This window comes from Gekko japonicus, unplaced genomic scaffold, assembly GCF_001447785.1.
Source record: "Gekko japonicus isolate JY-2015 unplaced genomic scaffold, Gekko_japonicus_V1.1 scaffold747, whole genome shotgun sequence".
Taxonomy (NCBI): Eukaryota; Metazoa; Chordata; class Lepidosauria; order Squamata; family Gekkonidae; genus Gekko; species Gekko japonicus.
The window spans coordinates 301,809-310,383 of NW_015160231.1; positions in this window are offsets into that span (position 1 = coordinate 301,809).

An 8,575-nucleotide genomic window follows, 5' to 3' on the forward strand; every position below is an offset into this window, starting at 1 on the left:
CCTGCCTCTGTGTCCTGGCCCTGGTATTCTCTGGAGGTCCCCCATCCAAGTACCTGCCAGGGGCTATGACCATCTTATTGTACTCTAAACACAATGGATTTTTGAATATACTTGCCATGCTTAGTTACTTATGAACTGAGGATTCTTGTATTATTTAAAGATTCCATGGATCCGTGGTGTTTGGGATCATTGCAGAATATAAAGGTGAGTTGTATAAATAACCCAAGCACCTGGGGATGGCAACAGTTCTTCAGTAGCACCATTATGGAGAATGACGTCCTTTATGTACTGTGCAGAGTACTGGAAGAGAAAAAGAAAAACTGGCATGGGATTTGGTTGCTTACATGAATCATCTGGGCAGAGAACTGTTTGCACACCTTACCACCTCTCCCCTTCATGATTAAGAGGGCCCACTGAGGGGGTTTTGTTCATGGAAGCCCAAAATACTGAAGTTGCACCGGGCCAAAGAGCTGTCTTAGCATCCAAAGTCTGACTTTGTCTTCTGTGAATATGAATAACAGATTCACGAGCAACTCTGGTTGGCCAAGCGTTTGTGTTTTATTCGGAACAGTGTCAATAATGCTATCCTGATTATACCAAATTACCACACAACAGAAAAAGAAAAAGAGAAGTCTTTTTAAGACAAGTGAGCCTGCCTAACCAAAGTGAAAACAGATTGCAGGAAGTGTTTGTGGGGAGTTTTTGCTTTTATTGTATACCATGAAAATACAACAAATCAAGATGTGGAAATGAAAGCAAATATAGCTACTGAATTATCACTTCTACTAAATAGACCCAGAAGCTTTGGGTTGTTCCTCAGAGCTGAATAAAAAGAAACTCTGGGTCATGAACTCCATATCTAAGACAGACATTGTACTATGTTTGCTTAGCATAGAACTGATGAGGTCTGATCATGTTACATTATCCTCATGTCCTTCTAGTCTTCTCAAGATCTTGTCAATCAGATGTGTAGTTCAAGTTCCATGCTGAGAGCCAGTTCCCAGGCACTCGGGCCCCCGATCTGGATCAGGACCACGGCTTGTGGGGAGGGAGAGCAATTTTTCTGACCTGAAACAGCCCAGGAGCCACTACTTGCCAGGCTGAGGAAAGTTAGTGTATTGGCGGGCTACATGTAAGTTTTCCCAGCAGGGTTGCCAACCTCCTGGGGGCCTAGCGTACTCCCAGAATGAGAACTGATCTTCAGACAATAAGCATAATTTCCTTTGGAGAAAATGCCTCCTTTGCAGGGTGACCTCTATGGCAACTGTATGGCTGAGTGCCTTCTCGTCCCCAAACTCCGCCCTTCCCAGAATCAGAATCCCCACTCAAATCTCCAGGAATCTTCCTGCCCACTATTGGTAACCATCGGTACCTGGCTCGCTGATTGCCTAGGACGGTGGTTCCTTGGAGGTCTGGAAAACTGTGCGGGGGGGGGGGATGGATAGGAGGAAGAAGCTCAAATGCCTCTGTGCCATGGTCCTCCCAACCCTAGAACTCACAGTGCATCTCTGTTCAACAGGACCTGGATGATCTGAGGAGGACACAAAGATAATTTAGTGTGTGATTAGGCCCCAGATCTGAAAGGGTGCCGTTATTCAGGGTCAGATGTTACAGGTAGGCGTTTGTGACTTTCTCTCCAAGTTTTTTGCATTTTAACTAAAAATTGTTCTGTGAAGCTGCAGGTTTGGATTGATGGCAAAGGCTTAACCATTCCCCATCTAGCTGTTTTCCCACTCAAAGTAGGCCTGGGCTGCTGCTCTACCTTCCAGTCTCTTCCTATGCTGCTGGAATAGCAGTTTGTTGAAAAGTAAAAATAATCAGAGAGCCTATGCACCTCCATCGCACACCCCATTTCTCTGCTTAAACTTGCTGTCTCCCAACACTGCTCTTGTTTAACTAAAAGAGAAATCAAGATCGGTAGCAGCTGTGTTAGCCTGTCTGTAACAGCTCCAATCTGCATTGGCCTTTCCTGCCACTGTGCTGGCGGTCCCAAATTCTCTCACAAAAGATCTGAAAGGGTGCCGTTATTCAGGGTCAGATGTTACAGGTAGGCGTTGGTGACTTTCTCTCCATTTTTTTTGCACGTTAACTTATAACTGTTCTGTGAAGCTGCAGGTTTGGATTGATGCCAAAGGCTTAACCACTCCCCATCTAGCTGTTTTCCCACTCAAAGGCCCCGGTCACACGGGCCAGATAACGCGGGGGTTAGGTGTGGCTATTTGCCCCGGGGCAAAATAAAGTGTGTTAACTCGATCACACGGTCTCCCAAGTCTTCGCGCTGTGGCAGGAAGCTCGCGATCACACGGCGATGCTGGAGCTGGCAAAGAAGCTGCGCGTCAAGCGTTCCGTGTTTGTGCACATGCGCAGTTCCGCAGAGCAGCACTGCTTCCAGTTTAGTGTTCATGCGCATGCGCTTAGGGAAACCATGTGGTTTGCGGCGGGACTCGATGGGCGCCGGAAGCCACAGGATACTAGCACTCTTGCGATCAGACGCCCGCTCTTGCCCTGTGTTTTCCGGATACTACTGCACTTTCCTAGGTAGTTTTTTACTGCACATCTTTGGCGGGATGCCACAGATTGCCCACGGGTGTGCTACGCTTCTCAGATGTTGCGGTGTGATCGCACACTGATAATCCGCCTGCCATTCGTGCCTTTACGATGGCAAATCCTCCGTGTGAACAGGGCCTTAATTATATGTGTGCTGCTCTACCTTCCAGTCTCTTCCCATGCTGCTGGAATAGCAGTTTGTTGAAAAGTAAATAATCAGAGGGGGAAAGCCTATGCACCTCCATCGCACACCCCATTTCTCTGCTTAAACTTGCTGTCTCCCAACACTGCTCTTGTTTAACTAAAAGAGAAATCAAGATCGGTAGCAGCTGTGTTAGCCTGTCTGTAACAGCTCCAATCTGCATTGGCCTTTCCTGCCACTGTGCTGGCGGTCCCAAATTCTCTCACAAATCTCATTCTGCATTGCTTGCCGCAGAGATTCCCGTATTGTATTGTTTCAGCTTTGGCTGTCTGCATCATTTTATTGCCCTGTAGTGGTGACTTCAAGGTCACTACGGTGTCTCATCAGGTTATGTGGATCTGGGTTTCAGCCGGAGCAATTCCTCCTCCCCACCCCTAAGCTGACTTGATAAGCAGACAACTGGAGCCAAATCCCCCCCCCCAGTTTTTCTCCAATCATGTTTCTTTGCTGGTGGGTTAGTAGCACACCCACCCCTGAACCATGTTATTTCCTGGGGCAGTCCCCAGGGTGTTTTGTGTTTTTTACCCAGCTCATTCACTTTCCAGCCCCCCCTCCCCCTCCGCCAGGTCACCCCCCTTTACTTTCTCTGTGTGTGGGGTTTACGGGTGCCATTTCCTCCCTGCAGCGCAGTGCTCTGCCAGCACCCCAGGAAGCTGCTCCTTCCCCCTCTCTCACTCACTCTCCCTCCCACATGCCCCCACGGTTGCCATGGTGAGGTCTGATGCAGACAGCAAGCTTTTAACCCGAGCCAGAATGGGAGGGAAAGGGGAACAATGTACAATGGCGCCACAACAGACCGAGACTGCTTTACACAGCAGAGGCAGATTAAGCCACGGTAGAAAAGAGTAACTCTATTTTTACTATTTTCTACTATAAAAGAAGGCTATGAGGGATAAATGGGATTTTTAAAAATTGCATACAATTTCTAATTTGGCTCTGAGCTTCAAGACTGAATTGTAGTCCTCCCCCCACTCATTGTTGGTAGCCATGACACATTCCAGGTCAAAATAGGAGAGATGGCACTTCTTCAGTGTAAAAAAAGGGCAAGCAAGACAGCAAACAGCACTTTTTGTTAATTATTAACGAAGAAAAGGCAAGCTGCTTTAGTGTCTTATCAGAAAGACTGACAACTTTGTTTATCAGTTGCTATTACGGTGCCTTTAACAACTGTTTGACCTACACTCATTAACTATGATAATACTTTAATCCCTGCATGGAAAGTTCCACCTTTCAATTTCTGCAGTAGATATTGCTGCTAAAAACATGGAGGTAGACCAGCCCATTTTTTCCTGGTCAGCTGGTAATTCTGAGAACCAAACTAGACACAATAGCATCCATTGGTCTGATCTATGCCTCATCCACTGTCACCATTTTAAAGCCTCATAAGGAGGAGGAGGAGGAGGAGGAGGATGGATTGGATTTATACCCTGCTCTTCACTCAGAGTCTCAGAGCAGCTTACAGTCTCCTTCCCTTTCTCTCCCAACAGACACTGTGAGGTAAGTGGGGCTGAGAGAGCTCTTTTGAGGATTGCTCTTAAGAGAACAGCACTGAGAGAACTGTGACTTGCCCAAGGTCACCCAGCAGCTGCATGCGAAGGAGTGGGGAATCAAACCCAGTTCTCCCGATTAGAGTCTGCCGCTCTTAACCACTACACCAAACCAGCTCTTGTGATTTAAAACAAGGCGATTTTAAAATGCGGCAAGGCGCTCTTTCCCCCCGGACACACATGGCCATTTTGGCCCTAGAAAATGCATGGGTGAGGGGAATAAAAGCACTTCATCCCGCTGTTCTGCCTTGCTTCATTTTAAAATCATCTCATTAGGAAAAGGAGATTGTAAACTGCTCTGAGACTCCTTCAGGTAGTGAAGGGCGGGGTATAAATCCAATCTCCTCCTCCTCTTCTTCTTCTTCTTTAAAATGGCATCATCCATGGACTGGACTCATGGACACTCTCATGCCTGGTATAGCCCCCAGTAACTCTGGTGAGTGATGACATAACTTTGGGCTGACTGACAAACGAATCACGTCAGGAACCCCAGGAGAACCCACAGTTCACATCTGACTGTTACACAGGATGGGGAGCCGAGACCAAAACTGTGTGCTCCATAACTTGTGAATTGGCCCATTCATAGTAGTTTACTCTCACATTTGGCCTATAGCAAAAAAGACAGTATTTCTAGACACCATATATCAGTTGTCTTCAACATTTCCAGACCTAGAAACCAGTTTGGTGTAGTGGTTAAGTGTGCGGACTCTGATCTGGGACAACCGGGTTTGATTCCCCACTCCTCCACTTGCACCTGCTGATGTGACCTTGGGTCAGTCACAAGCTCTGGCACAGCTGTCCTTGAAAAAGAGCAGTTTCTCTCAGAGCTCTCACAGTCCCACCCACCTCACAGGGTGTCTGTTGTGGGGAGGGGAAGGGAAAGGAGCTTGTAAGCCGCTCTGAGACTCTAAGTGAAGGGCGGGGTATAAATCCAATCTCTTCTTCTCTTTTTCTTCTTCTTCTTTAATCCTCAGATGGCAGCATAAGACACACTGAGCTGTTTGCCTGTGACGTAACATCACATAACAACACAGTCATGTGACATCAGAGTCATGTGATAGAAAGAGGAGGAACCAGAATTATACCTCATCAGTGACAAGGTCAGGACCAGGGGCAGCAGACCAAGAGACTGGGGACAAGGAACACAGGCTAAGCACTAAGAAACGTACCAGAGTAAGGACCAAGTTCAGGGCTAGAGCCATGGAGACATCCTTTCCATCCCTGCGTGGTCTTGCCTAGCTGTCCTGCTGTTCCTCTCAGCATCCTTGAAACGTCTGCAGCTGGTTTGGTGCTGTGGTGGGAGAATCTCCCCTCTTCTCCAGTTTGGTGTAGTGGTTAAGTGTGCAGACTCTAATCTGGGAGAACCGTGTTTGATTCCCCACTCTTCCATTGACCCGGGCTGGATGACCTTGGGCAAGCCATAATTCTGTTCTTGAAAAAGAGCAGTTTCTGTTAGCCCCACCTACCTCACAGGGTGCCTGTTGTGGGGAGGGGAAGGGAAAGGAGTTTGTAAGCCGCTCTGAGACACTTTTTGGTAGTGAAGGGCGAGGTATAAATCCAATCTCTTCCTCTTCTTCCTCCTCCTCCTTTTCCTGCTCTTCTTCCTTTTCTTATTCTTCTTCTCCCTTCTCTTTCTCCAGCCTCTAGCCCATGAGTGTGTGTAGATCTGGCATTAACCGTGTACTCTCTTGCCTTTGGTGGATTTAAATTAACGTTTTATTGCTAGTCTTGCACCACTTATTAAAAAATTTAAACTGTGGGGAAAATAATTCAAAATGGAGCTTTTATGGCAATTAAGGATGGTGAGGTGACACTTCCATTTTTTCACAGTGGCCAATAACACAGCAGAGAATCCCCTAGAGCTTGGCAATATGGAAAATGCAGCTCCTCTAGTCAGTTTCAAATAAGTTTTTTTTTCTGTGTTCAACACAATTTTATTTTTATAAAAGACCAACAAAAACAAAAACAAACATGTAGGTTGGGGTTTCCATTTACCACATTATTTTATCTGTTAAGTTACTTCATACATTATGTAATTATATATTTTGCTTCTTAATTTCCCCCCACTATGTAAATTTGAATAGAACTTTAGTTATAACTAAAAATATAGCTCATATTTTCTTCTGGTTTGGTTGTATGTCCACATGGTTTATTTATTGTATTCTTCCATCCATTTATAAAACCTTGACCATGTATTCTAAATTTCTGTTCGTTTTGTCCTCTCAAAATTAAAGTTAATTTGTCAATCTCTGCAGTTTTAAGTATCTTATTTAAGATTTCTTCTTTTGAAGGTACTTCATTCTTCCTCCAGTATTTGGCATATAATATTCTTGTAACTCTCACTACATATATAATAAGATAAGAATCCTGCTGTGGGTCGCCACCCGCCTACACAACGTGCTGCAGAGATTTGACTCCACCGGGCTAAAGGTGAAGTGGGAGAAATGCCTCCTGGGAGTCCCCCATGTAGAGTTCCTGGGGTTCTCCGTGGACATGGACAGCATCCACCTGGCCCCCAACAAGGTTCGTGCCATCATGAATGCACCCGCTCCCACATCCAAGGCAGAGTTGCAGGCTTTCTTGGGGCTTCTGAACTTTTACCACTCATTCCTGCCCCATAAAGCTACACTTGCAGAGCCCCTACACCGCCTGCTCAACAAGAAGGCCCCGTGGGTTTGGGGCCGGTGGCAGGCTGCCACTTTCTAGGCCATGAAGGAGCTGCTCGCATTGAACGACATCCTCACCCATTTTGAGGAGACACTGCCTTAATGCCTGTCACTGGTGCAAGCGCTTCACTAAGGATTTCTTTCAGATTCTCAGATTTGTCTTCTGGTACACCTTGAAATCTCAACACGTATGAAGATTTTTCCATTTGTAGCTGCAAAAGTTGAGTTTCATCTGAAGATCTTTCTTTTTCCACAACTTCCAGTCTTTGATCAATTGCTTTAGTCTCGTTTTCAACTTCTTCTGTTCTTTTATTGGATTTTTTTAGCTGTTTTTGTAAAGACTCCAAGGTCTTGCTGATGTTAGTCATCTGAGCCACCAGAGGTCGTATCCAGCATGCCTGCAAAGTCAAAGTTCACTTTAGAAACCGGACGTGTTCAGCTGGCAGTTCCTTGTTGAAGCTTTGCTTTCGCCGCCATCTTTTCAGCCCGATAAGTCATTGTTTATGTTTTGTAAAAGTTCACTTAAGTCTTTAGAAGTTTATTCGCTCTAACACCTTGCCTGCCATCGTACTGATTAAATTCAGCCGTCTGCTCAAACGCCGCCACTTTCTGCCCCCTCTAATGCTTTTAAGTCTTTGTCATTTTCAAGGGGTGGGTAGCTTCCCCCCCCTCCACTTTTTCTTGTGGGCACCCGGGCTGGCATCTTACTCACACTCCACTTCATCAAGTAAGAGAAAGTCTTTTTATTTTCACCGGGTCAGTTGCTTGCTGGTCCGGTATGCTCGTCTCAATCCCAGAATGGTACCACGGCAGCGGGGACCTATAAGGGCAGGGGGGAGCCTCGATCCTTTAGCCTCGGTCTTGGGAGAGGCCCCCCCAGTGCCCCAGGCTGAGAGCCCCCTACAAGGGCTCCGGGTGGAGTCCAGAACCAGGTAGACCCCCTCCCTGCCACCGGGTCATGGGCCGCTCTCTCCGGAGCTATGGAGGAGTGTGCCCGCCATCAACGTGCCGAAACGGAAAGTTCTATAGACAACATCTTATAGACTTCCTTAAACTCTATAAAATCCCATGATATTACGGAAACTAGTTTTAGAATTTTAAAAATTTGTATACATAAAACTACCTACAGCATTTCAAAGCCGCTTTAAAAATAAAGCTATGGAGGAGTGTGCCCGCCATCAACGTGCCGAAACGGAAAGTTCTATAGACAACATCTTATAGACTTCCTTAAACTCTATAAAATCCCATGATATTACGGAAACTAGTTTTAGAATTTTAAAAATTTGTATACATAAAACTACCTACAGCATTTCAAAGCCGCTTTAAAAACAGCACTATCGATAGATGTTTTGCCACCGAGCGAGTCGTTTCAGGGTCCTCATCTGCCAGGAGTATGGTTATCACCCAAGGTTCCATAGGGAGGTGATGTCTATGTAAAACAGGAATAATCCAACAGGATCTGGGGCCAATGCACTAGTGGCAAAATAACAGAAGATGATCTAAGGTCTCTATTGCACATGATCCACAATCGTATAATCTATTTGAATACTGTTTTTTAGCAAAACGGCCACTTAGCTCTGCAGTTGGAAAAACATTCAACCTAGCAAGCGTGA